This window comes from Cydia splendana, chromosome 20 (assembly GCF_910591565.1).
Source record: "Cydia splendana chromosome 20, ilCydSple1.2, whole genome shotgun sequence".
Taxonomy (NCBI): domain Eukaryota; kingdom Metazoa; phylum Arthropoda; class Insecta; order Lepidoptera; family Tortricidae; genus Cydia; species Cydia splendana.
This window is the reverse complement of record NC_085979.1, coordinates 13,585,880-13,613,117: the sequence shown is the minus strand read 5'-3', so window position 1 is coordinate 13,613,117 and position 27,238 is coordinate 13,585,880. Positions and strand designations below refer to the sequence as shown.

At 39.2% G+C, this 27,238-nt stretch overlaps 1 protein-coding gene and 1 long non-coding RNA gene across 4 annotated transcripts in view; one reads left to right on the top strand and one right to left on the bottom strand.

Annotated features, from left to right (window-relative positions):
* Window positions 1–27,238, bottom strand: part of LOC134800592 (uncharacterized) — a 165,365-nt gene that overhangs the window by 12,164 nt on the left and 125,963 nt on the right. Inside the window, exon 2 of the long non-coding RNA XR_010145549.1 lies at window positions 21,241–21,360. This is a non-coding gene — a long non-coding RNA (uncharacterized LOC134800592). The remainder of the gene's footprint in view (window positions 1–21,240; window positions 21,361–27,238) is intronic.
* Window positions 1–27,238, top strand: part of LOC134800535 (inactive dipeptidyl peptidase 10) — a 460,887-nt gene that overhangs the window by 307,749 nt on the left and 125,900 nt on the right. The gene's annotated exons all lie outside the window — the stretch shown is intronic.

The following is a 27,238-nucleotide window of genomic DNA, read 5'->3' as shown; positions in this document are numbered from 1 at the left end:
AGTTGTTTATGCGGGTTCGATTCCCCGCAGTAAAACGGCAATCAAACACGCTCAGACACCTGCGAGCTCGGTTTACTGCGAATAGGATATTTTTATCTCATCTTAAAGGTATTAGCTTACTGATGAAGAGAAAGTAATGTTGTTATATCCTCGAATGGAAATTGAGGAATTAATGATGGAAGCTGAATGCGGAACTGTTGTAATCGAATCGAACACCGGAATATGAACCGTGATTACCTTTTGTATTGTTTTCGAATATCGGAATATTGTTTTCGGGAGCTCGTAAACAATGCAAAAGGTAATCACGGTTCATATCCCGGTCGATATAAGTCTAATGAAACTAACCGTGAATCATTCAAAGCTGTTCTTGTCAGCTACTACCGGCCTAAGATGATCGCGTGTTTATTATCTTTCCTTGGGGACGAATGGAAATGTGCCTTCGAATTTGTTACGGATCTCGAGGTCAGGATTGTTTCACTTAAGTACTCGGCTCTCCAATTCTCGTACAAACCATGAAAATACGTAGCCATTACTACTCGGATCCAAGTCAGATATGTGTTGGCCATTACAGCCAGCTGTCGGGTCCCACGGGAGCGCCAACATGCGTTCATGCAACAATGCCTTACCATTAATTAATGATTAGGCATTGTTGAACTAGAATGAGTTTATTTCTTCATCTATTATGCAACAATGATGGGTAAACATGACTAAATATAAAATGAGCCGATCTTGTTCCAACTGAACGAGATCGGGTCACTTTATATTTCGACAACCTTAACTGCTGTTTAACATAAACATCCGTAGAGACATACTTATATTTTTGGGGAAAACTAATCAGCAAATCCTCGCCTCACTAGGCACCACTAACCATCATACATACAAACATCTGCATTCGCTTCCATCCTTCATACGAATAACTTTATTAAAAAATGTAACTCTTGGACAAAAATATAACAGCCCTAAAACTTTTACAACTATTTAAGCCGGTAATTTTTTTAGACATATAAACATTCATTTATGTCGACAAACACAAACTGCCTCTCGATTTAAACGATTACACAGTCTTTGTTCCATTGATAAGAAATAATTAGATAGGAAGTGTAAGTTCGGTAACAAGCCATAGAGTAGCCGAAGCCGCCAATCTTGTATTACGAGCCTGGCTGGAGCTAGGTATTATGTGTCGGCCATTATGGACAGCCGTCGGATCTCACGGGAACGAACACTTGCTTTTATGCAACGATGCCTGGCCAAGAGTTACTGACATTACTTACTGACATTTTCTTTTGCTGAAATGCTCAGTTAAAGAAATAGGGTGACTAATTGATTACAGTTACAGATGTTTCATTACATATGTTATTTAGAATTATATAGTTAAGTAATTTTCAGTTGAAGTTTGAGCAGTGAAGTTTTTATTTCAAACACCTTTCAATGTACAAGCTGAACAAAACAACGGCGTGTACAATTCTGTTCAGCTTATTTGTTGCTTTTTACCGATTTTTTTACATGTACGTAACCTAAAAATGCCGTGGAATGTAATGGGTCCCATACATTCCACGACTCTCCTCTTTCCGCAGAGACTCTAATTTTGAAACATACATTTCTGAAATCTAAATAAAAGACTGTTAGGCTGACGTACCTGTCCAGACAAACCTGCGACTACAGATGTAGTGCAAAACAGTTTTCCATCGTATTTTCTCGAAAACGTTCGTATTTGTCATGCTACTTCTGTCAGCCTCAGTACTTTTTGTACCGAGACTGACTGAAATAGCAAGACTCGTTCGTACGTTTCCGTGAAAATACGAAGGAACGTAATTATGCACTACATCTGTAAATCACATAGCGGGCGCCACAAGATAGGTAACGACGTGACAGGCCAAGCCAGAAATGGCGGTTGACAGGGACCGTCTTTACGACTGCCCAGAGATTACTCCAATCACAAACAAATGAAAAATTACCCTACCCTAGTACAATAATAACGGACGGAAAACAACTTTGAATGACAGCAATATAAATCAGGATTTGTACAATCTTCGACATCATTAATTTTCCCTGCCACGTCCTAAAGTATAAAGACAGCTACCACGTACTTACTCGTAGATTGACACAAGACAAACAACCCACAAACTCAAACCAGGGCCGATCGGGAAAATCGAGGCAAAATCAATTATCATACATTTCTAGTTTATATGTACTTTCCTTGTTCAAAAAACATTTATTCCTAGTTGATGTTATACGGTCATTCTTAGTTTTGTAACATAGATTTTTGTTATGTTTGAGATACCCACCAATATTAATATTACATCATGTTAACCAATTAATCACACTCATAGATGGCCCAGCGACAGGTTCAGCCTAGTTCGGTCTGTAACGCATAATATCCACATTTTTGTATGTAACCTGTATTTGTGATTCCTCGTAGGATCATAGAGTAACATAAGTAAAGAAAGAGTGGTAACTCCATACATCAGTTTTCTTACCAAAACGCGAGTTATTTCGTAGTCGACATCTAGCGTCAAGTAACGGAATGTATCAGTACTGCTAGTCGACAATAGATGTTGCAAGGAACGAAAACTCTAATGCTCAACGATTTTCAGCTAATATTATAACCGGATTAACCGTAACTCTATTTTCCACTCCTTCTGCTTTTAGTATTAGTTGTAATTTATTTTAGCAGTACATTTTTCGTCAGCAGCGACACTTGTAATATCTGGTGCCAGGTAGCGATACTGATAATTCTACTACTTGACGTTAGATGTCGACTACGAAATAACTCGCGTGGTAAGAAAACTGATGTATGGAGTTACCACTCTTTCTTTACTTATATTACTCTAACACGTAACGGACGACATGAACGTAGAACGTAGACACAAAACAAACAACTGACTGACAATCTCAAACCAGGGATGATCGGGAAAATCGAGGCAAAATCAATTAAAGGCCGTCCCACACCAATCACTTACGGCCGCCCTCGGGAAATTACCACAGATAAGGGACGTGGAGATAGTTGGCTTGGACATACGGGGTGGACATGGACAGGAGGCAAATTCGGGTCGTCAGCATGACAAGTCGAGTTTTGGCTATCGCTACTTAATTATTAATGCAAAAGGTCCTAACTCTATCTATTACCTCTTCAATCGCTGAACCGATTTAGATAACATTTGGTATGGAGATATGTAGTTAGAAACTCAGGAAAGAATATATGGTAGTTTTTATCAATCATCATTGTGATCCCACGCAGACGAAGTCGCAGGCAAAAGCTAATAGTTTACTATAATGCTTATGAGGAATCGTACACATGACATCAAAGGACCACCTAGGGGCCGATTCTGTTTTACCATTTTGTTATTGTTTCGATCCTGTTATGATACGACCTTGACACGATTCAGTGTATCTTCCACTCACCAATAAGCGCGAGCGAGATGTCTGATGACATGACTTGCAGTAAATTTCGCTCGCATCAATCAGTGGTGACACGCAGCTCACGCTAGACTGGGCTGAGCGGAGCTTCCGTCGCTTCGTTTTTTATGGAAAGCACCACGTGATCACCGATCAGCCGTCATAGAAAATGACATGTCAGACGTCTCTGCCCGGGCATTGCCCGGTCTAGCGTGAGTCATCCTTAAGTCTATGGTAGCTCGGTTGGTAGAGCGATGGGCTGGTGTTCCAAAGTCGTAAGTTCGAGTCTCGCCCGAGACAATAAGTTTGTCTCTTTTCCTTTGCTTCTAAGGATTGTGGTATGGTTTCCCAACATTTCTGCTTAACACAACATTAAGTCGTTAATAAAATAAATTGAAAGGAATTGAGCCGCTACAAGTCTAATTTAAAGAAGAAATTCAATATGATATTCCACCCTGTATACTCTAGGCAAGTCTAGCGTCAAGTCGTCAGGGGACAAGTAGGACAGATACATTATGCTGTCGACCGAAATATTTTGTGCATTTTTATATTTTCCCTCCGATGTCTGAGCCTGGGGCTATATAAGTACTTTAAGTTGGGTTCCGATAAGTTTATACATTATTTGGCTACAATGATATACGTAGTTATACCTACATATTTGATACGGTCTAGTCTCAGTCTTAGCTTAACTAAACTTGTAAGGATTATAATCCCTTCAGTGTTGGCTCTTCTATAACATGTAAATGTGTACGTGTTTTTGTGTACACAGTATTTATTAAACTATGGGCATTTTTTCCATTTTGATATTTTTGAAGAAATAATGGATTAAGAACAATTTCTTGTATGCGACAAGACATTTATTTCGTCAAGTATTAATTCATTTTAAGGTATTCTAATCTGTTTTTTCCCCTGACACCGCTTAGCACAACACAATAGATTAGGTAATTTAACAGAGTAATCCAACTTCATAGAGAAATGAATGCTAAAGACGTTTACTCGTACAAAAACAAGTGACGAAATAACACTATACATAGTTAAGTTAACTTTGCACTGACTTGGCAAGCAACAGAGTGTATAAGTGTCAACATTAACGTCAAGTTCCTATGAAAATATGACGTTCATAGTGGCTGTACCACAATTGTTTCGGACGCCTCGGCCCGGATCCACATCGTACTAGCGTGATTCATCCTTAACGGCCCGGCCACGGCGTTGCGCGATCGGCGGCGGCGGCGTCAACCATAGATGGAAACGAAAGGTCCTATCACTGTGTCTCGCTCCCACCTATGGTTGCCGCCGCCGCCGTCGCCGGTCGCGCAATGTCGTGGCCGGGCCGTAAACGTTCATAAGATAAGTTGCTGTCATTGCTATTACTTTTGGATAATAAAGCATTGTCCTCATCGCGGTAACGCAATTAACGCCGCCGCGATATTTCACCGCGATAAATTTGGAGGCTCAGCTGAGATAATAACGTTTTCTCTGTTAATATTCTCGTATATTATTTTATCTCTTCTGCACCGACACCTCGTGTCTGAGAGTCGTGTTAATAAATACCTAGGTACCTGCTGGGAGGAACAGGGAAAGGTAACATAATATATTTCTGACCCTCTCAGAAGAAATATGGCAGAAAGTATGCGACGACAAGATACGCTTTTAACGCCTAGGCTAAGTACATCGCAGTAGAAAAAGTGTCAGAAATTATGCAAAGTTGGACCCTATCACCTTGAAAAAAAGTTCAAAATCATGTAGGAAATATATTTCCTTTACCTTATAAAGGCTTATAATAAATAAATAAATGCCTTTTATTTCTTGCATAATAAAAATCAAATATGGTAACCTTAGTACCTGGTGCAAAGCACTTACAATTTAAAATTTATCTGTATATATGTATAATATATACACATATATGGATATGAATCTATCTAAGTTTTATACACTTGTTAGAGCGAATCAAAAATATTATTTAAAACTAGGTATATAAAGGCTTAAGAGGGCAATTATATAAGGTTTCAAAACTTATTTACACCAGATATATAATCCTCCCAAACAATAAGTACAAGTCTAAAATTGTATCTGACAATCCGAAGTTAAATAAAGACCTTATGAAATAACATGACAACTGGTCCACATGTGACATGGCATGACAAACAGCTATGATATTTCTCCCTGGTTATTTATCTGTTGTGGCAGAAACAGGCCTTTATTTATGAAGGAAATGAATAAAGGACGTTAGTTATGATACTTATGATGTTAGGTTTATGAGACCGGTAGGTTTATCCCACGTTGGTGGAACGTTTCATGTTTTCTTTTTATTTATTCGCATCGTCTTACATTTGTCTCAAATCATTTTCTTGTACATTTTATTTTTATAATGTAATATGGCAATTAGCCACTTTCAGTGTTTCGCAGCAACGCTATAGTTTGCTGCGACATAAACGCATATTGCTTGTGTCAGCGCAACCTAAAGTGTATATAGGCAGGCATTTAGAGAATATACGTTCTTATACTATCACACTGTTTAACTACTACTCCCATCACCTGCTCGAAACGTACCCTCGTGTTATTTTGAATAAGTTGTAGAGTTCATTAGTACAGGCTACAGTAACCAAATATTCCAATAGATTATATGAATACCCGTAAAACTGAGGTGGTTGGAACGCTTAAAGATCAAAAACTTTTATAGTATGATAAGTACACATCGGTAACTCGTGGCATTTAGGTAGCACTTAAAAGATTAGTTTAATTAATTCCTTTTTTTTGTGGTTTCTTTTTCTCGACTCGTATAGGAAGAACATTTTCACATCACTAGTCTGTTAGAAACTGTCAAGTGCCACGAGTTACCGATGTGTACTCATCACTAATCTTTTAAGTGCTACCTAAATGCCACGAGTTACCGATGTGTAATGATAAGGTTATGCCTCTTACCTGTGGAAATCATGAAATAAACCGACTTTACATCTTAAAAGTTGTATAATGAAACTCTAATAAAAATTTATCCAAATCGTTAACTTTTGATGACAAACTGGCTGAGTCTAAAGTCTGTAACTTTAGGTATTTAAATAAAAGTAAGCAAACTCTACCCTCAAATGGCGTTTTAAGCCAGTTTAGGGTAGATGAAAACATTGCATGATCAATAATGTAGGTTAAAGTCAGGTCGTTCAGTGACAGATCCAAGTGGTTTTGTATTTGGTTGGTTAACTAATAAATGTTATAACTACCCGAAAATTTACAAATTATTTGTTTACTTTAATTTAAATACCTAAAGATACAGAGTATAGAGACTAACGTCCGCAGGAAATACGCTAGTTTCTGACCCTTCAATAATAATCTACCTTCACCGGCAGGACTTTTATCATGATAAAACTTCGTATTACTAATTTATCGTGTTTTTTTTTTCAGGTAAGTAGCTGAAATTGACAGTGTAAAAGGAAGTAAGTCGAAGTAAAAGGAAGTATTGCCAATATTGACATACTAAAATGGATTGAAATCCCTAAAAATAAATGTAAAATAACCGATTTGCAAGACCGAAGTGATCCCATAAGAGCACTGTGAACAAAGTTTTGTACGGTGCTCTAAAAAAACTACACTCAAGAGTCAATAAGGATGAAGATTTTATATATAACAACCCGTTTTTCGCCCCCGTATTACTCGTAAGTTTAGTTTAAGAAATTACGGCCTCTCTAAAATGTATGTGATATATTTTGATTATAATTCAGAATATACTGTCGTACCTATAAATTTCACATGACCTTAAAAACTTTAGGTCACTAAATTGAGTCGAAACGAAGCGCAAAATGTGACATTCGAATTACGACTACAACTGCGTTACTACTGAAGCGTTGACGCTGGCGATGTCACTGTCTATTTCCTTGGTAAATTGCGTTCTCGCGAATCGTAGCCACGATCGTTCATTCCTTTACTCATTTTATAAAAGAAAACTGATAGTGACATTGCCCGCGTTGACGCTGCAGCAGTAACGTCGCAACAGTAAAGGTGACGTTTAAAAGGCAATTACTGTTGCAAAATTACTGCTTTGTTGCGGGCGCTGTCACTATAAATAGGGCATTTTACGCGAAGCGTAGGGGGCGCCACTACCATAATCCATCACATCATCATCATCATCATCTGGGAGTCTACCGCGAAACAAGACAATCGACATTTTGTTATCAAACCTCTCTCACTCACTTTTGCATATTCGAGTGATAAAGACTAAATTTCGATTTTCGCGTTTCCCGGTAGGCCCTTGTTAACATACCGCCTTGATGCATCAATGTCTTATTTTATTATCTGTGAAAACTTGTCAAATAATTTTTAAGGAAAAAAACCGACTTCTATGGGGGCCGGTGAAAGATTATTGTAGATTGTGCAACTTAACTTGCTTAACAAACATAACGAAGAGGAAAAATCGCCAAACGTGAACTATGCGTCGTTGAAGAGTTCTGTTCTGATCATCATCAGCAGTTCGACTTCATCAATTGTCACTTTTTTGTATGTATATGTTTGATTTGTTGATAAAAACCCAAAAATCACTATATGTATGCCTTTAAGATTTGAGGAGTTCCCTCGATTCCTCATGGATCCCATCATCAGAACTGGGTTTTGACAAAAACGGGACCAATCTGTATGCATATACATACAATTAAAAAAAGAATTTTCAAAATCGATCCAGTAATGACGGAGATATGGAGTAACAAACATAAAAAAAAACACAACCGAATTGATAACCTCCTTTGAGATTTGGAAGTCGGTTAAAAACAGATAAGGCACAGTATGTATAAGTTACTCTATGGTTTACTATAGGCACAAGTGCTGCGCTCTGGCGGCAGAACATTGCAGTAATACCCCATATAACCTGGATAAAATGAGTGACGGATTGAACGTTCGAATTGTGATGCGGCGCTGAACGTCACTCATTCATCGCATCCACGCCTGAGCAGTAATGCCGCTACAGTAATGCAGCTGCAGTCGCTATCCGAATATCACTTAAAAAGGTAAAGGAGGTCATTAAAATTCGCTCCACCACGCCTCGTCAATAACACTGCCATAAATCTTGAAACTTGAGCTCTACTTGGGGGGTAATAGGTAGGTTCAAGGATGTGGAACTAAAAAGAATTGGCGAATAAAATATAGGTAGAAATTTCATATATATCTTTAATAAATAATTATCGTAATTTTAATTTTTTAAAAGCAGAAACGTCTGCGAACGGTGCTATTAAGCTTAGAATAAATTTAAAAGTGGAAAAATTACTGTCTTGGATGAGACTTGAACTCACGGCCTATGGATCGATACTCCAGCGCCCTGCCACCTGAGCCGCCAAGACCTCATAAAAAAACATCTTTTCAAAATCAACTAGGGAAGCTGTGTAATGACTGATCATAAGAAGGTTTGGTACCTATATGACATATATTTCGGGTTATAAACTAGTGTTTCTGTCAGCTGTAGACTTCGAACCCCTATGGCCCCGCTATATTGAAAAATTTCCAAAACATAAATCGACAGAAAATATCCGAGCTTTACAAATTTCACGAGAATTGATTGAAAAATGCGACCTGTATTAGACGAGGACACATGAAAGAATTTATGCCCAATCTAAACGAGGACTTTTGCTTGCACTCGGTCAATTAAGGAAGATATTTGATGGTCTGAATATCCACAAATCCTGTTACGAATGTTCTTGAAATATGTTTAAGCAAAGGATGACTCACGCTAGATCGGGCCGTGTCCGGGCTGGAGCTTCTGGCGCATCGTCATCACGTGATAGCCTGTTATGTCATAATAGAAAAGTAAGCACCGGAAGCTCCGGCCCGGACACGGTACGGTCTAACGTGAGTCATCCTTAAGCCAAAAACTTTTCAAGACATCCAATCATAAAGTTAGGACCAATCTTAAGTTGATTTGGTTTCAATTTGAGTTATTGCTGCGTTTTATTGTGGGTCTCGTTACAGTTTTACGAGACTTGGCGTTTTGATTATCTGCAGAACGTTTGAAGAGGCTAAACAATTGCATTGTTATCGCAAGTTAGGGTGAGGCTGTTTGTTTGTACTTAGATGGGTTTTAACCTTCCGGGGGATACTTTTGGCTGGCGATTTTAATAGTAGTCGCATCGAGGCACACAATAGTTACAGGTTGGCCAAAAAATAAGTGCATTCCCGTTGCCAGAGAGGTTTTGGGATTATACTGAGCAACTTTTTTGGCCAACCTGTATATTATGCGCGTGTCCTCTCTATGACGCGTACTCGCGTAGGTACATCATAAGTTCATAATTTTCTGAACTAACAAGCGAGTACACAAAAAAACAGCCTCACTTTAACTTGCGATAACAATGTAATTCGCCAGAATGACCTCCAACCGCGGAAAATGGCGAGAAATACGGCGAGCAACATCTGTGCCTGATGTCAACAGTTGACCACGACACTCTGCAAAGAGTATAACAACAACGAAGAGAGGACACTCATCGCAGAATTTACGAGTTTTCCACATGCTAAGACCACGTAAAAGACAATTTTATTGAACTTTATACTGGCCATCATCAGTATCGCAGTTAAATAATTAACTGTAGTGACCAAGTGGCAGTTTCCCACAGTTCCTAGAACGATTACTGCAACCCAGTTCAGTCAGCGCTCGATACTGCTGTTGTATTCTGAAATAGGGCAGTCAACAACGATTATGTAGGCATTGACCCTTGACTCTATCTAGATAGATAGATAATTTCTTTATTCACACCCACAACATACACGGCATTGAAAAAAGTACAAGATAAGAACATGTAAAACAACTTAATTACTAATAAAACCTTTTTACAAAAAAAATTAAACAGACTTCAAAAAGAATGAAATAAAATATTATCCTTTTTTATGTCTATGCGTTACCAACTGATATGTTTGAAGTCGGTGCCAAGCCAAATTTTGAAGCATACCATGACTTTGGTGCGATTCGATAAGGATTTACCTACGTTGGATTGCCTTACACGACGACAATGAACGTACTTTCTGTACGTTAAAAATATGTTTACACTTTTCGCCTTATTACAAAGTAGTAAGGTGCAAAAGTGTAAACATATCATAACATTGACGTCGACTGGACCTAAGAACACACCTCAGAACACACGATCAAACCTTCTTGGTGCAGTCCGTGCCATGTTTGTCGGCACATTAGTGTATATATAAATGCATTTTTTTGCCGTCGTATTTTTTAAAGAGCATTTCTTACTAATGCCCGAACAGTCTATAGCACGCAAGTGTGGGATTGGGACTGAGTTATTTCCCGTCCCTTATCCAGAGGACTACATTTTAAAATATACAATTCAAGGAATTTACCTTCTTGCCAAATTTCACCTAAAGCGGTTAAGTTGTTTAGCCATGAAAAGGCGACAAAGGGGCAGACATAATTCTTTACACATTTATAATAGTTATTAGTACAGTTCTAATAGGATTTATAGCCATAAAGCTGATTATTTTTGTCTGGTATTGTTACTACTTGGCTTGGCACCGACTTCAAACATATCAGTTGATAACGCATAGACATAAAAAAAGGATAATATTTTAATTCATCCTTTTTGAAGTCGGTTTCATTTTTTTTTTACTATTTTTAGTTTTAACGCATTGTTAAGAGCGCGACGCATGAATTAAAAACAAGATCATGTTTAACACTAGATTCGTGTACCTATTACTTTAGTAAATTATGTAATCAGGAATTTTCTCGAGTCCGTCTGGGAAATTATAATTCCTGTCAACTAAATCCATCCGCCCGCCCCGCCACTGACCCAATCCCTCAGCCCCCCGATCACTCAACCTCACAGCACATCAACCCCTGATCCAGGAACCCCTCGATCCTGAACCAGCAACCCTTCAACCGCCATTCCCCGACCTCTTAATCCCTGACCCCTTAACTCCTAACCCTAACCCCCGATCAGTAGCCTTACCAGCTTACCACGAGTTTGACATTGATATATTCGCTAGCATGTGTGTAACTTACTTCCTATGCATCTCGCTCGTACTAACTTTAGTGTGAGCGAGATGCATAAAAAGTTACATTTAGATGCATAAGACGTTAGCGAATATGTCAATGTCAAACTCGTGGTAAGGCTACAGTTGCAGTACATCAAATTGGTGGTTTTCGGAAGCAAATGCTCGAGTTACTTTAGAAAACCCCGAAATTAAATAAACACGTGCCTTTAAAAATTGAGGAGTTCCCTCAATTCCTCATGGATTCCATCATCAGACCAGAACCAAAAATAATACGGAAACACCTTGGAGGTAACTTCTTCCAAACAAAAAAAAGAAGTACTCAAATCGGATCACAGGTGCCGGAGTAATCGCTGAACATACTTACATTTAAAGAAATCATCATCATTATCATCAAAATAATCATCATCATCAGGTCTACTTCATCAAATTGGTGGTTTTCGGGAGAAAATGCTCGAGTTGCTTAAGAAAACGCCCAAAACACCATGCATGTGCCTTTAAAAATTGAGGAGTTCCATATATTCCTCATGGAGCCCATCATCAGAACAGAACCAAATTAAAATGGGACCAACTCGGAGGTAGCTCCTTTCAAACAAAAAAAGAATTACTCAAATCGGACTACGGATGTCGGAGTAATAGGTGAACGTACATAGAAAAAAAAAATAGCCACAACCGAATACAGAACCTCCTCCTTCTATGAAATTGAAGTCGGTAAAAAACTATTAACTAAATATTACATAAGAAAATGAAGAAGGCATGTGTCGTGGCACACAAAAGTCGCTGGCTCAGCATTGTGATGCGGCAAGCCACATCGCTGGTATTCTGCCAGTACCTTACATACAAATATGCAACGCTTATTTAAAAAAAATAGCCACAACCGAATACAGAACCTCCTCCTTCTATGAAATTGAAGTCGGTTAAAAAACAGTTGGTACCAGAAATATAAGAAAAAACTAGAAAAGATAAAAAGCCTTACTCGTAAATTTAAAACCTTTTGTCTTTTGTATTCTTACTGAAAATTGTAGTGTGCTTTTTTAACCGACTTCAAAAAAAGAAGAGGTTATTAATTGGACCATATTTCTTTTTTGGATGTTTGTTATGTTAAAATTCCGATTTGGAAAATATTTATTTAATAGTTCAGAAGTATATGGGTAGTATGGACCCGGGTATGTCCTTAAACTACGTCCAAGACCACCGGTGGACGGGCAGCAGCGTCCCTCAAATTCGGTGTACCCGACTGCGATCGCCAACCCGCCTGCCAAGCGTGGCGATTATGGCATTCACCCCCCATCATAATGAGCACAATAAAACCACGGCCCCGAGGTTCCGGCGACCCCCGGTGCTCTGGCTATGGTAGCGGTCAGGCCATTAGCGGGGTCAGGGGTGCTAAGAATCTCCGGCAAAGATCCGGCTACCCGCCCCGACGACGTCTGGCCCTGGTAACACACAACATACGCACTATGAGGACTGACGAAAAGATCTGCGAGCTGGAAGAGGAACTGAGCAGGTTACACTGGGACATTGTAGGGTTATGCGAAGTCCGTAGAGAGGGGGAGGACACGACAACCCTGAAGTCTGGTAACTTGCTCTACCACCGGGAGGGCGACCAACAGTCCCAAGGTGGTGTCGGGTTTCTCGTTCACAAGTTCCTCGTAAACAACATAATAACCATCGACAGTGTGTCGAGCAGGGTGGTATACCTAATACTCAGAATATCCAAAAGATATTCGCTGAAGGGCATTCAGGTATACGCACCGACCTCGTCACACTCCGATGATGAAGTAGAAGCTATGTATGAGGACGTAAGTAGGGCCATACATACTTCTAAAACCTACTTTACTGTTGTTATGGGGGACTTCAACGCAAAGTTGGGCAAGAGAAGCGGGGATGAGTTGAGAGTGGGGCAATTTGGGTATGGGCAACGGAACCCTAGGGGTCAGAGGCTGGCCGACTTTCTGGAGAGGGAGGAACTCTTCATGATGAACTCTTTCTTCCAGAAGCCGCCTCACAGGAAATGGACCTGGATGAGTCCTGACGGTTCCACGAGAAACGAGATAGACTTCATCATGACCGACAAGAAACGGATATTCAGTGATGTCTCTGTGATCAACAGGGTAAAGACCGGTAGTGATCACCGAATCGTAAGAGGCACACTGAATATCAATATTAAACTTGAAAGGTCCAGCCTGATAAAGTCTACGCTCCGACCTACTCGAGCCCATGTTCAAAACCCCGAAAGCTTTCAACTCGAGCTCTCTAACCGCTTTGCTTGCCTAGAGAACTTGGCTTCAGTGGACGAAATCAACGACGGGCTAGTGGAAACTGTCCACACAGTAGGGTCTAAGTTTTTTAGACCCCGCCGTAAAGATAGACCTCAGAAATTGACCGAGCAAACCTTAAACCTCATGGCTGAACGACGCTCGTTACAGTTGCAGTCTCCCGATGACGCGGAGTCATATAGGCAGCTCAATAGACGTATATCTAAGTCCTTGCGACACGATCTGCGTCTCTTTAATACTAACCGTATTAAAGAGACTATTGAGCGAAACCAAGGCTCCAAGGTGTTCGCAAAGGACAAGTCTATTGGGCAAAGCCAGCTGACAAAGCTGAAACGGGAAGATGGCAGCATAGCGTCGAGCAAAGCGGAGGTTTTAGGTGAGATCGAGAGGTTCTATGGACAGTTATACACTTCGATCGCAAAGCCCGTTGACAGCTTGGTAGGAGATCCAAGAGCCAAGCTGTCCCGACATTATACCGAAGATATCCCGGACATCAGTCTGTACGAGATTAGGATGGCCCTGAAGCAGCTTAAGAACAACAAGGCGCCGGGCAAAGACGGAATCACTTCAGAGCTTCTGAGAGCGGGTGGAACACCGGTACTTAAAGTCCTCCAGAAGCTCTTTAATTCCGTATTGTCCGAGGGCATAACGCCTGAAACATGGAATGGAGGCGAGGTGGTGCTGTTCTTCAAAAAAGGTGATAACAACCTATTGAAGAACTACAGACCCATCACGCTTCTGAGCCATGTCTATAAGCTGTTTTCAAGGGTCATCACGAACCGTCTCGAACACAGACTTGATGACTTCCAGCCTCCCGAACAAGCCGGTTTCCGAAAAGGCTATAGTACCATAGACCACATCCATACGCTGCGGCAAGTTATACAGAAGACCGAAGAGTATAACTTGCCATTATGCTTAGCGTTTGTGGACTATGAGAAAGCCTTCGATTCGGTGGAAACATGGGCGGTGCTTGAGTCTCTTCAGCGATGCCATATTGACTATCGGTACATCGAAGTGTTGAAGTGTTTGTATAGTAACGCCACCATGTCGGTCCGAGTACAGGAGCAGAGCATGAGGGCGATTCCATTGCGAAGAGGCGTAAGGCAGGGAGACGTTATCTCTCCGAAACTGTTTACTGCCGTAATGGAAGACGCCTTCAAGCTCCTGGAATGGGAAGGACTTGGCATCAACATCAACGGCGAATACATCACTCACCTTCGGTTTGCCGACGATATCGTAGTCATGGCAAAGTCGATGGAGGAACTCAGCATGATGCTCGATGACCTCAACCGAGTTTCACAACGGGTGGGCTTGAAAATGAACATGGACAAGACGAAACTTATGTCAAATGCCAATGTTGTGCCCATCCCAGTCTCTGTTGGGAACTCGGTACTCGAAGTTGTTGACTCGTACATCTACCTAGGATAAGTAGTCCAATTAGGTAGGTCCAACTTCGAGAAAGAGGTCAACCGCCGAATCCAACTCGGTTGGGCAGCGTTCGGGAAACTACGTAATGTCTTTTCGTCCGACATACCTCAGTGCCTCAAGACGAAAGTCTTTAATCAATGTGTGTTACCAGTGATGACTTACGGCTCCGAAACGTGGTCTTTCACTATCGGCCTCATCTCAAAACTCAAAGTCGCTCAACGAGCTATGGAGAGGGCTATGCTCGGAGTTTCTCTACGTGATCGAATCAGAAATGAGGAGATCCGTAGACGAACTAAATTCACCGACATAGCCCACCGGATTAGCAAGCTGAAGTGGCAATGGGCAGGCCACATTGCACGCAGAGAAGATGGCCGATGGGGTCGAAAAGTGCTCGAGTGGAGACCACGGACTAGCAAGCGCAGCGTAGGACGTCCACCCACAAGATGGACAGACGATCTTGTTAAGGTCGCCGGAAGACGCTGGATGCGGGTCGCTTCCAACCGGCACGTATGGAGGTCCAAGGGGGAGGCCTATGTTCAGCAGTGGACGTCTTATGGCTGAGATGATGATGATGATGATGATATGGGTAGTTCCAAGAGTTGAGCCATGAGCATATAGCGATTTTTTGTATTTTCATCAACTAATCAAGCATTTGTATTATAAAAAGTGCCGTTTGGTGAAGTGGAACTACTAATGAAGTCAGAACGGAACTCTTCAACTTATTTTTTTAGAGTCGGTTTTCTTTTTTTTTTTAATGGCCATCTCAGTAGAAGTGTCTTATATTGTTCCTACTCTGTCGACTCTTAAATATCAGGGTGAGAATATATTGTTATTTCCTAAAATTTTGCTGAACGTAATTAATGATGCAGACATTGTTTGCCAGCAACCAGCATTCTATTTAAACCAAACAAAACAAAAGCCAGCCAAATACAAAACGTCTCGTTTCATAAGAAAACCAAATGAGTTAAGACCTTTTGTATCTGGAAAGCAAACGCCAAGAATATCCTAGCTTTCAACTGCGTTCTAAACGGTCATTAACTTGTTTACGATGCCACGTTACTGGAAAATTCAATAATCTATAATCCTTTATCTCTTCTTCTCTAAGCTTGTAAGAAAGAGACAGAGGTTTGACTATTGTTTTGAAATCTCTGGCACTAGTTTTAGGGCGGAGTAAGAGTTCAATAAAGCTACTGACGAATGTTAACACATACACACGTAACCGTCTAACAAAAATTATGTAATCTTGTAACCGTGTAGCAATATCACTAGTTTAGAGATTCAACTCGTGACACACACACACACACACTACGATAACACGATTACATTGAAGCTCATCTGATTGGAAAACCAGCGAAAAAAAGCTACCAACATTTGCCTTTTAGACTTACAGTAACCACCAAACCACAGTTCAAAAGGTCGCAACTATGCTCCAAAAATATTAAGTCGAATATCCGCGTTTCGGTGTGACTATTATTTGAATGTCGAATAATTGGAAGAAATAGCTCAGATAACACCAATAAGAGTATTTGTATTGATTACGGAAATGAAATAAATTAAATTAAATTCATAACATACATAATGGGATTATTTTACATTGGTGTATTTGAATGCAAGCCTATTCACAACATTATCGAATGATTGAATCTACAAAACAAAATACGTACTTACAAAGTTAGCTTAACCCACTGGAGCTAAGTCTCTTCGAGTCTCTCGAGTCTATCGCCAGTAATATGTGCCGGGGACTGCATCGATCCGACTACCTCGCAGTAAAAAGGAACATTTCTGGCTGCGGTTTAGTCCGCCCGTTAAAATGGCTGCCAATCACAACGAAGCAACATTTTAAGGTTATTTCTGGACAAATATGATGATCATATTGTTATTAATAGTTATTGTAATCTAAAGGTTTTTTTTTTAATAAAGTCTGTCTGTTACGTATACAACTGTTCGTAAGAAATCGCACTCGCACAGCTATAAATTAAGTAAGAATTAACTTACTTTACAATGGTGGAGGGTAGAATAAGTTTTTCATATCTCGTGCTCTGAAAGTGGGTCGTTGTTGTTCTAAAAGGTGCGCAGAAAGTGATACGTTTATGCTCTAGCGCAGAAAAGTGGTGTACTCCTCTGCGTCCCCGTCCCACGAACAACTGGGTGGAAACAGAATGGAAAAATAGTGTCTTTATTTCCTCGCCTGGAACAATTGGTAATTGTTTAATTTTACTAATTCCACGTTGATCCTTTTTTTTATAAAAAATGATGTAAGTAAATTGTTAAAAATAAACTATTCTTGATTTCTTTCGTTGAATTCTACTTACTCGATTTCATAAGGCGGGAACCAAAAGGAATACACCAAAAATATTTTTTAAACCTTACCCTTGCGTAAATGAGCAAAGGCAGAATCTTATACAGCCACAGTTAAACGTTTGTACGATATTAAATTGGTTTTTAAAGTTATTTATCACTATATTCATGAAAATAAAATAAAATAAAATAAAATAAAATACAATATAATAATTTCTTATATTTTAAATTAAATTGTTATTTTATATTTTAATTACTTTTATTATGTTATTGTTATTACGTGGTGCGCCGCACCAAGGTCGCGGTGAGGTCCGGTAGTCTGTTGCGGCTTTTAGAACGAAAAAGTGTAAAATTAAAAAGTAAGAGGCAAACCCGCTGATTTTCATATTATAATGAACAAATAATTTTATAATTACTGCAGTTTGTTAAAAAATGTGTGTTTTCGTAAATATTGCAATCTAAATGATTTTCGCTAGGGGTTATTAATCTTCACACATGTACCTAAAGTCTCCGATTGCAAGTAAGTCCTAAGTAAAAAAATCATGGCTGTAGGTCTATTAGGTACTTCAATTACTGATTTTGGGAAATTGCCTTGTCTTGTTTGTTTTCCTCGTATTCGATATGAAAAGTAGAGTGTTTAACTCGGGTGAAAGGCACCATATCTGTCTCGGACTATTGGCGCTCTCACTGCGTTCGAGCGCCAAACTACCTCGACAGAAATGGGTGCCTTTCAACCCTTGGTTAACAATCTACTATTCTGCCAACAAACTGCTATGCAGTTTGGCAGATAAGTAACAATAATTAATGTAACTTCTCTTTTAGTAATAAATAAATTAAAAAAAAAATTTGGTCTTAATACGGTGCGTAAGTCGACATGGCCCTCTCGCGGGATTTCAGTCTCTCTGGTTTAGAAGATCTCTGATTTAGAGATTTAGGAGATGGATTAAATCTCAATTATACAATAAATACTCTTTATTGCACACCTCATTACAGAAAACAATACAAATAATACAGGAAAGAAGAGGTTAAACAACAGACGGTCTTATCGCTAAAAAGAGATCTCTTCCAGACATCCTAATCCTACCTAATTATCTAAATTTTCCCGCGATACGTTTTTGAGAAACATGATATTCTCTTTATTTTCGTTATACTACTGTGGGTTTAATGCCTGTTCTAACATAGCCTGGTTTCCTTGAACGTATAATCTTCTTTCCCACATTCTTGTTTCGTTGTAGCTTGCTTACTAGTAGCGGTTTTTTCAGCACAATCATTAAATTCTACATTCACATGTACAGATGTAGTGCATAATTGTTTTCCATCGTATTTTCTCGGAAACGTTCGTATTTGTCATGTCACTTCATTCAACTTCAGTACTTTTTGAACCGAGACTGACTGAAATAGCAAGACACGTTCGTACGTTTCCATGAAAATACGATGGAAAATTATTCACTAGACCTGTACGGGCTTATTACGGGGTATACGAGTTAACCAGTGCCCATGAAAGCTTGATACAGAGACGACATATAGGTACTTTAAGCTCGAGAAGGACGTGCAAAAACAATGCTAGTCTTAAACCGATGTTACGCTACGGTGTTAGTGGCGGCCCGTAGTTCTGCAAAGCGATCATCAGCGAACCTATAAACTCGAGCTGTTGCATTCCGAACTGCTTTTGTTTTGATACCCTACGGAATGCATTTTTATAAATGCTGCAATTGCTTTTCTTGTTTTCTGATATTGTGTCTTACTACGAAGTTTCAAATTCCTTACTTAATATATTCGTACCCGATACAAATCTTAATTTTCTACATTTTTAACTCATTCGCTTCGAAAATTTAATTTAATTTAATCCACTCTAATTAAATCTTGTAATCAAAAGAACCAGCTTTCTTGCACATTTTTGACGAATCGCGAGTTTCACAGTTCTGAGTAAACTACTAGAGTATATTTAAGTATATGTATAGATGAAACTAGTTAACTAGACTGACATACGAAGCTGTTTAAAAGCTTTTCCTTTAAGCGAAGTTCGCGTTAGCAATAACTGCATTAAGTGCGCGAACTACACCAGAACCTACATGATATTGTCACAGTGAAAAGACTAAGAGAGTATACTATTTCCATACATTCAGGACTTAGGTACTATCGACGTTCAAAACGTAGACTTCTCCTTTCCTACAAATGACACTTCCTCCATCTCATGGTCTACTTATTTCACATAAGGTTATGATGATAATGGTGATATCCTGTTTTCCCTTATCAGGGACATAGGGCTCTCAGAAGGGATTTCCATTCTTCGCGGTCCAGCGCGGCCTCTTCCAGCTCCGCCCAGCCGAGGCCAACTGATGCCACCTCTTTTCCACTGTGCGCCTCCAGGTGGTACGTGGGCGACCTTGACAGACCTTGGCGAACTACACCAGAACCTACATACCTACCGAAAAAGCTGATATAACAAGAGGAGTTCCACAGGGATCGGTGATCGGCCCACTCCTGTTCATATTATACTCCGCAGATATAGGGTCCCACATCACGCATTGCAAATACCATATATATGCAGACGACATACAAGTGTATATATCATGTAAGCCAGCTGACATTGACAGTGCTATAGAAAAATTAAACCAAGATCTCACCTCAATAGCATCATGGGCCACAGAAAACTGCCTGTTGCTTAATCCAAATAAAACTAAATACCTAGTATTTGGCAGCAGGCAACAACTGGCTGGTGTCAGTATATCAACGGATGTTACGCTAATGAATACACCGGTTGAGAGGGTGTATGAAGCGCGTAATTTAGGTCTCATAATGGATTGTGGACTACGTTATGAGAAGCATGTCTCCGAGGCCATTAGGCGTTGTTTTTACAAGCTTAAAGTTTTATATAAAATTCGGCCATATTTAAGCGAAAACCTCCGCTGTCAACTAGTTGAATCACTTGTCCTATCAAAATTAAACTATGTGGATGTAGTGTTTGGGCCTAGACTTCTTGCAAAGACAAAGAGACTCATTCAACGTGTTCAAAATGCCTGTGCTCGCTTCTGTTTCAATATTCCGTTGAGAGCTCACGTGACACCATTTCTGAACAGCCATAAGATCCTCAAGATGCAACACCGTCGTAAACTTCATTTGGCTTGTCTGCTCTTTGGTGTGCTTAAATATGGTACTCCGCCTTATCTCTTCAATGAGCTTTCTTGTATTAAGCTCCGCGAAGGCCGTAACTGTGGAATTCAATTGTTAATGCCACGCCATGCCACAGCAGCGTTTCGGGGAAGTTTTCGCTATGCCGCGTCGAAAGTCTGGAACAATATACCTCCGCCTTTGAGAAACCTGCAAAGTATTCATAGCTTTAAGTCAAAGATTAAACTGTATTTACTTAATCACCAACGTAGCCAAGAAGCCTACAGACTTGATACCAGCTGCCTGTAGTTTGTAATTTTACTTATGCTTACCTCAAGTGTTTTGTTCCTTTGGCCTGACAAGGGTTCATCATTCCTTTACGCCATACTTAGTAGAGTGCTGTTATGTTAGTATTTCGTACATTTTCGTAAATTCGTCATCCTACAATGCTGTTTTGCTAATAAGCTAATCTTACAAGATTTTTTAACGTAGATTTCATGAACGCTCGATATTGGTTTGGTCTGACATTGCTTTTTAGTTAGTGTAGCCACCGTTGGCGCTAGTAGTATATACAGCTGTAATGCTCAGCCAAGATATGGTCGGACCGGATCGATACAGCAATTTAGAGCACGATGCTTGTTTTTGTATTAATTAATCTTAATTGTAAATAGTCGTTATGTTGTATCTTCTTGCTGTGTAACTTTTTTCTTATTTAACTAACTGTTTACTGTATGTTATTTCTGTCTTTTTTCTTCTTGTCTGTTACCTTCCGTGATTCTTCTCACTTGATGGTCTCATCGGAAGATCAGCGCTGGAAGCCACCAGCAACATGCTGAGATGGGGCCATTTCGTGGCACTTTAATCTTATTTTGTGTTTTCTTTTATACTATGTACTGTTCCGATTGTTTGTGCTTACGAATAAATCTATTCTATTCTATTCTATTCTATACATGATATTGTCACAGTGAAAAGACTAAAGAGAGTATACTATTTCCATACATTCAGGACTTAGGTACTATCGACGTTCAAAACTTAGACTTCTCCTTTCCTACAAATGACACTTCCTCCATCTCATGGTCTACTTATTTCACATAAGGTTATGATGATGATGATGATATCCTGTTTTCCCTTATCAGGGACATAGGGCTCTCAGAAGGGATTTCCATTCTTCGCGGTCCAGCGCGGCCTCTTCCAGCTCCGCCCAGCCGAGGCCAACTGATGCCGCCTCTTTTCCACTGTGCGCCTCCAGGTGGTACGTGGGCGACCTTGCCCTCTTTTTCCGGGAATTTTCCAGGTCAGCCCTTGCTTGGATAGGTGATTGGTTGGCTTTCGTAAAACATGTCCTGTCCAGCGCCATTTCCGCAGAAGTATCTCCTTAGCTTAAGGGTTTTGGCCAGTCAGTTCCCATAATTTAATATTGGAGATGGTCCGTGGCCAGTAGACTCCTACGATTCGCCGCAAACACTTGTTTACAAACACCTGGAGTCTACTGGTTATGTCTTGCTTGACGGGCCATGTCTCGCATCCATATAGGACATAACCTTATAACCGTATAACCTTATGACCCTGTAATAACCCAGTATTGAATTGATATCAACCTACTGTTAGTATCGCCACTATAGTGTCTTCGTGCAGCCATGTGACCGAAACTTAAAATTAACTTGGCAATAGAAAGTTTCCAACGTGAAACCGGTGGGGGGTGGGGTAGTAAGGCAGAAAAGAAGGGAGTTGAATTTCACATAGGTACATCAACACTTTGTAACCTTTGGAATTTAATGTATTTTTACACCCGCTGGAAGGTAAACATTACATGTATTTTGGGTTAAAGGCGGTTTGTTTGCGTGTTTGTGCACACAGTTAATCTTCAAAATGGCTTGAAATTGATACACTCAGCGCCAGCGATTGTTCTTAAATAGATAGCAACTCACTAGTAGCAGATGTATTAATTTTTTCATGATTTTTAAAAGAACTACCAAGCCTCACTTGTCCGTACCGATGTCTCTACAACAACAAAACTGGTTTTGAACATTTCTTTTAAAAGTTAACGTTGTATTGGCAATGTTGTTTGTGCTGGTCTGTAACTGAAATCCATGCCCTACGGCCCGGGATAGCTCGCTCCAGTTTTGAGATCCGTGAGATTGGCCGCGAGCCCTGACGGCCGGAAATTGGTATTCCCTCCGATGCAGCACATTGGCCGGGAAATCTGTACTTCGCTGTGAGAAAATATTGTTGGCGATATTGCTTGTTATGCTTATTAAGGCGTGGACGTCACTAGCGCTGAGCCCAGATTGGACCTATGAGAAATACCAAGTCCAAGAGAACATTTATTTTGTTTATTAGGTATAATCGCAATATATTTCAGTTTATATTACTGACAGTATGCAATTATGCATTTCACAATTAGCATTTTAGTATGACAGTATAGTTAATTTAAAGGTAACAATAGCCCAAGACTGTGGAGTAAAATGTAGGAGGCCTTTACTCGTCAAGAGGTCCTTAATAATAAAAACTAAATTATTGAATAGAACTTATAGAACTATTACCAATTTAAACTTGCATGTACATTAGTTTGATAATATTTAATTGAATTTGTTAATGTATTATTATTTAACTTAATAATGAAATATGTATATTTTATTTATTAAGGAATTAAATGGCTTAAATAAAATAAAATAGTTAAAGCTGTAAACTCTGCCATGCTAAGCCAATAAGCGGTATCTCAAATAATTGGCCAAGCACGAAGTCAAGACTACGGTGTTCAGAGCACCGTTCCCTTTCTCTATACGCCTTACTAACTCTATGTGCTCTATTGTGAAAAAAAAAACACAACGACAGTGAAGAACGGAATTCTTAATTTGATTTTTTTCAGATAAACTGCAATAATAAAGGCTGCTATTTAACTGATCACCAGATTTATTAAAATTTAATACCAAAAAAATCTATTTTACCACCCTAAAATAATGAATGATCACCAAAATTATAACACCATTTTAATGTGAAATGATTACCAATTTTATTACATTTTACTATCCTATTAAAGGAAATGACACCAAACTAATCATTATTAACCCAAAAATAGTAAATGATTACCAAATTTCAAACCCCATTTTAATGTGCAATGATAACCAAATTTTTACATCTTGCTATCCTATTAAAGAAAATGACACCAAAATAATCACTGTAAACCCAAAAATAGTAAATGACCACCAAAATTAGAACTCCATTTTAATGTAAAATTATAACCAAATTTTTAAATCTCGCTATCCTATTAAAGCAAATTACTCCAAAATAATCATTGTAAACCCAAAAATAGTAAATGGCCACCAAAATAGTTACCACATTTTAATTAAAAAATGTGCATATATTTAATGTATCGTTATCCTATTAAATTAATTGATCCATTTCGTCACCTTTTTCTAGTAGCATTTTATTTCTGTAACAGTCGCAGTTCTAACCTAACCTAACCCACTTTTCTAGAACATTTCGTTTCTTTAAGGGTCGCAGTTCAAACCAAACCTAACCCACTTTTTTAGTAGCATTTCTTTTCTGTAAGGGTCGCAGTTCAAACCTAACCTAACCCACTTTTCTAGTAGCATTTCTTTTCTGTAAGGGTCGCAGTTCAAACCTAATCTAACCCACTTTATTAGTAGCATTTCTTTTCTGTAGGGGTCGCAGTTCAAACCTAACCTAACCCACTTTTCCAGTAGCATTTATTTTCTGTAAGGGTCGCAGTTCAAACGTAACCTAACCCACTTTTCTAGTAGCATTTCTTTTCTGTAAGGGTCGCAGTTCAAACCTAACCTAACCCACTTTTCTAGTAGCATTTCTTTTCTGTAAGGGTCACAGTTCAAACCTAACCTAACCCACTTTTCTAGTAGCATTTCTTTTCTGTAAGGGTCGCAGTTCAAATCTAACCTAACCCACTTTTCTAGTAGCATTTCGTTTCTGTAAGGGTCGCAAGTTCAAACCTAACCTACCTTACTTTTCTAGTAGCATTTCGTTTCTGTGAGGGACGCAGTTCCAACCTAACCTAACCCAGTTTTCTAGTGGCATTTCGTTTCTGAAAGGGTCGCAGTTCAGACCTAAACTAACCCACTATTTTAGCAGCATTTCGTTTATGTAAGGGTCGCAGTTCTAACCTAACCTAACCTAACGCACTTTTCTAGTAGCATTTCGTTATGCTACTAGAAAAGTAGGTTAAACTGCTATCAGTTAAGTTAGGTTAGCACTGCGATGCGAGTAGCATAACGAAATGCTACTAGAAAAGTAGGTTAGGTTAGGTAGGTATGCGGTGCGGGGTACGGCGGGTTGAGCGGGAGGGGCTAGTAATTTTGGCATCAGTTTACTTTATTTGGTAATATGTATAAATTTTTTGGTAATCATAGTGGTTTATTTAGGTGTAAATATCGTATTAATTTGGTCTTCAAGATTTGGTGATCATTAATGATTTTTGGTGATCATTCAATATATTTGGTATTTGAATACAATTTGAAGTGCAGTCGTAATTAAAACGGTGGTACTTTTGTATTTTTAGGCCTTATTTTTTTGGTGTTCAGTAATGTTTTTTGGTAAGCATGATTTTTTTATTTAGGGTACCAAAGTATTTTTTGGTGGTCATTATATTTGTAGCCAATAATAAATATGATTCTTACCGAGCACATTGATAGTCAATTGGTTGGAAAGCCCGTTCGAAATTTAAACTTATTTGCAATATAATAAGGTTGTATTTTGTAGATCTCTCTCATACTTATAGTAGGCTATTCAGAAAAAAAAAATATCCCACAAAAATAAGCAAGCAGAATTAAACTTTGTATCAAAGACATAAGTCATAAATTTCAATGCCAAAGTTTTAACTAAGGATCTTTCTCGCTAAAACTACTTCCTAATATGAATGACCAGTGTAAGCATCAGTTAGCTAGCCCTAAGCAACCAAAGATCAGGCTGCAGTTGAAAAACTAATAAAGATAAAGTTAAGCTGATAATTTTCCCGCCGTCTCCATGCGTCTTTAAGTTGGGTATTGACTGGTCAGCTGCCTGTTAGCTATAGTTTTCGCGAAAATCGCCAGGACAGAGGTGAAAATTTTTGTATGAAAACTTGCAACTTTAAATGCATTTTTTATCGAAACTATTGCACTCTAAAATGAAGTCAAAATCAGTCCATCGACTCAATTTTTTGCAAGCTTTCTAATGGTACCCCACACGATTCTTACAAATAAAAAAAAAATCAGGCTACCCCTCTCAACCCCCTAAATTTCCCCCTAAAATCAGAAATAAGCAGTTTTGACTTATTCACAGTGTTAGTGATGGTACTTGCCATAACTATTCCAAATGTTAGGTACCTACATCAAACTGTCTTTGAGAAAAACGCATTTAACCGATTTGCAAGACCGAAGTGATCCCATAAGATCCCATAAGCACCGTGAACAAAGTTTTGTACGGTGCTCTAATAAAAATGGAATGCAAACATATACCTTATATTTTTTATCTGAAAATTCAATTTTCAACGTCATTTGTTTTTGAGATATGCTATTCGGCTTAGGAGGGCAGAACTATCGATGGAATAATATCAAAACCGTGACAAATTTATAAATCAGAATCGTCTCCTTTAGTCAAGTAATTAAACGGGTCTCTTTACCCAATACACGTCGAAGTTTTCGATATAAACACGTGTACGCCCCCATTGTCTCCCTTTGTGCTCATCTACAGGGTGTTTCAAAGGCGAAGTAATTAACCTGCGTGTTACATTACTTTGTAATACAAAGTTAATAATTAATCCGAAGGTTAGAAACGTGAGGCCAAAGGCTTTGTGACGCCGAAGTATGTTTTGTATAACCGCTTTATCGAACTTGGGTATGTAAGTGTAGCTTCCCTCTAGGAGGTAGTATGTTAACTGTATGTAAGTGATGTTCTATTTGTATTATACTGAGGGGGGCGACTATTATGTAACAACATTCCAGTATTTTCTCTCAAGTGATTATTTAAATTTAGTCATCATATTTTTATGTTATCACTATGTCACGTAAAAAAAGTAAGATGTCAGCCGTGTCACCGAGTTTTAAAATATGACGTGAAGACACAGGAAAACGGTGTAACTACGATTGAGTTAAATAAGATAATATGATATGTCTCTCTGCCTGTAACATTGAAATGCTCGGATAGAGACAAAGTGCATTAATTATTGCTGGGGCACCTTAAACATAAATCTCCTTAGAATCAGACAAACTTAGGCACTACCTTAATTAGCCCCACTCCAAACGTCATAATTCCACAGTTAATTTCAAGGCAAGATACCTGTGCAACATTAATCATCGCGAACACGCCAAGTTGCGAGATTAATTGCCGCCATAATTGCCCCGAACTTGGCGCTTGTTTTGCGGGCTGGCAAAAAGTTGGCAAATATTGAAACTAGGGCGCGCTAGATATTGTCAACTCGGTAACTTGGCATACAGGAGAGAGTTAATTTCTACTTTTATTTATTTATTGACAGTTAAATTGACATTATTATAGTCCGGTTGGCGACTCCCAAATCGGTCACAAGATTCAATATAGAAGCGCTCGCTCTTGGATTACTTTTGACTAATACTAAAGAACTCTTAAAGATCTCAAAGTGACGTAAAGGATGACTCACGCTAGACCGGGCTGGGGCCGGGCCGGAGCTTCCGGCGCTTCGTTTTCTATGGAAAGCACCACTTGATCATCAATCAGCCGTCATAGAAAAACACATCGGACGCCTCGGCCCAGTCTAGCGTGAGTCATCCTTAATA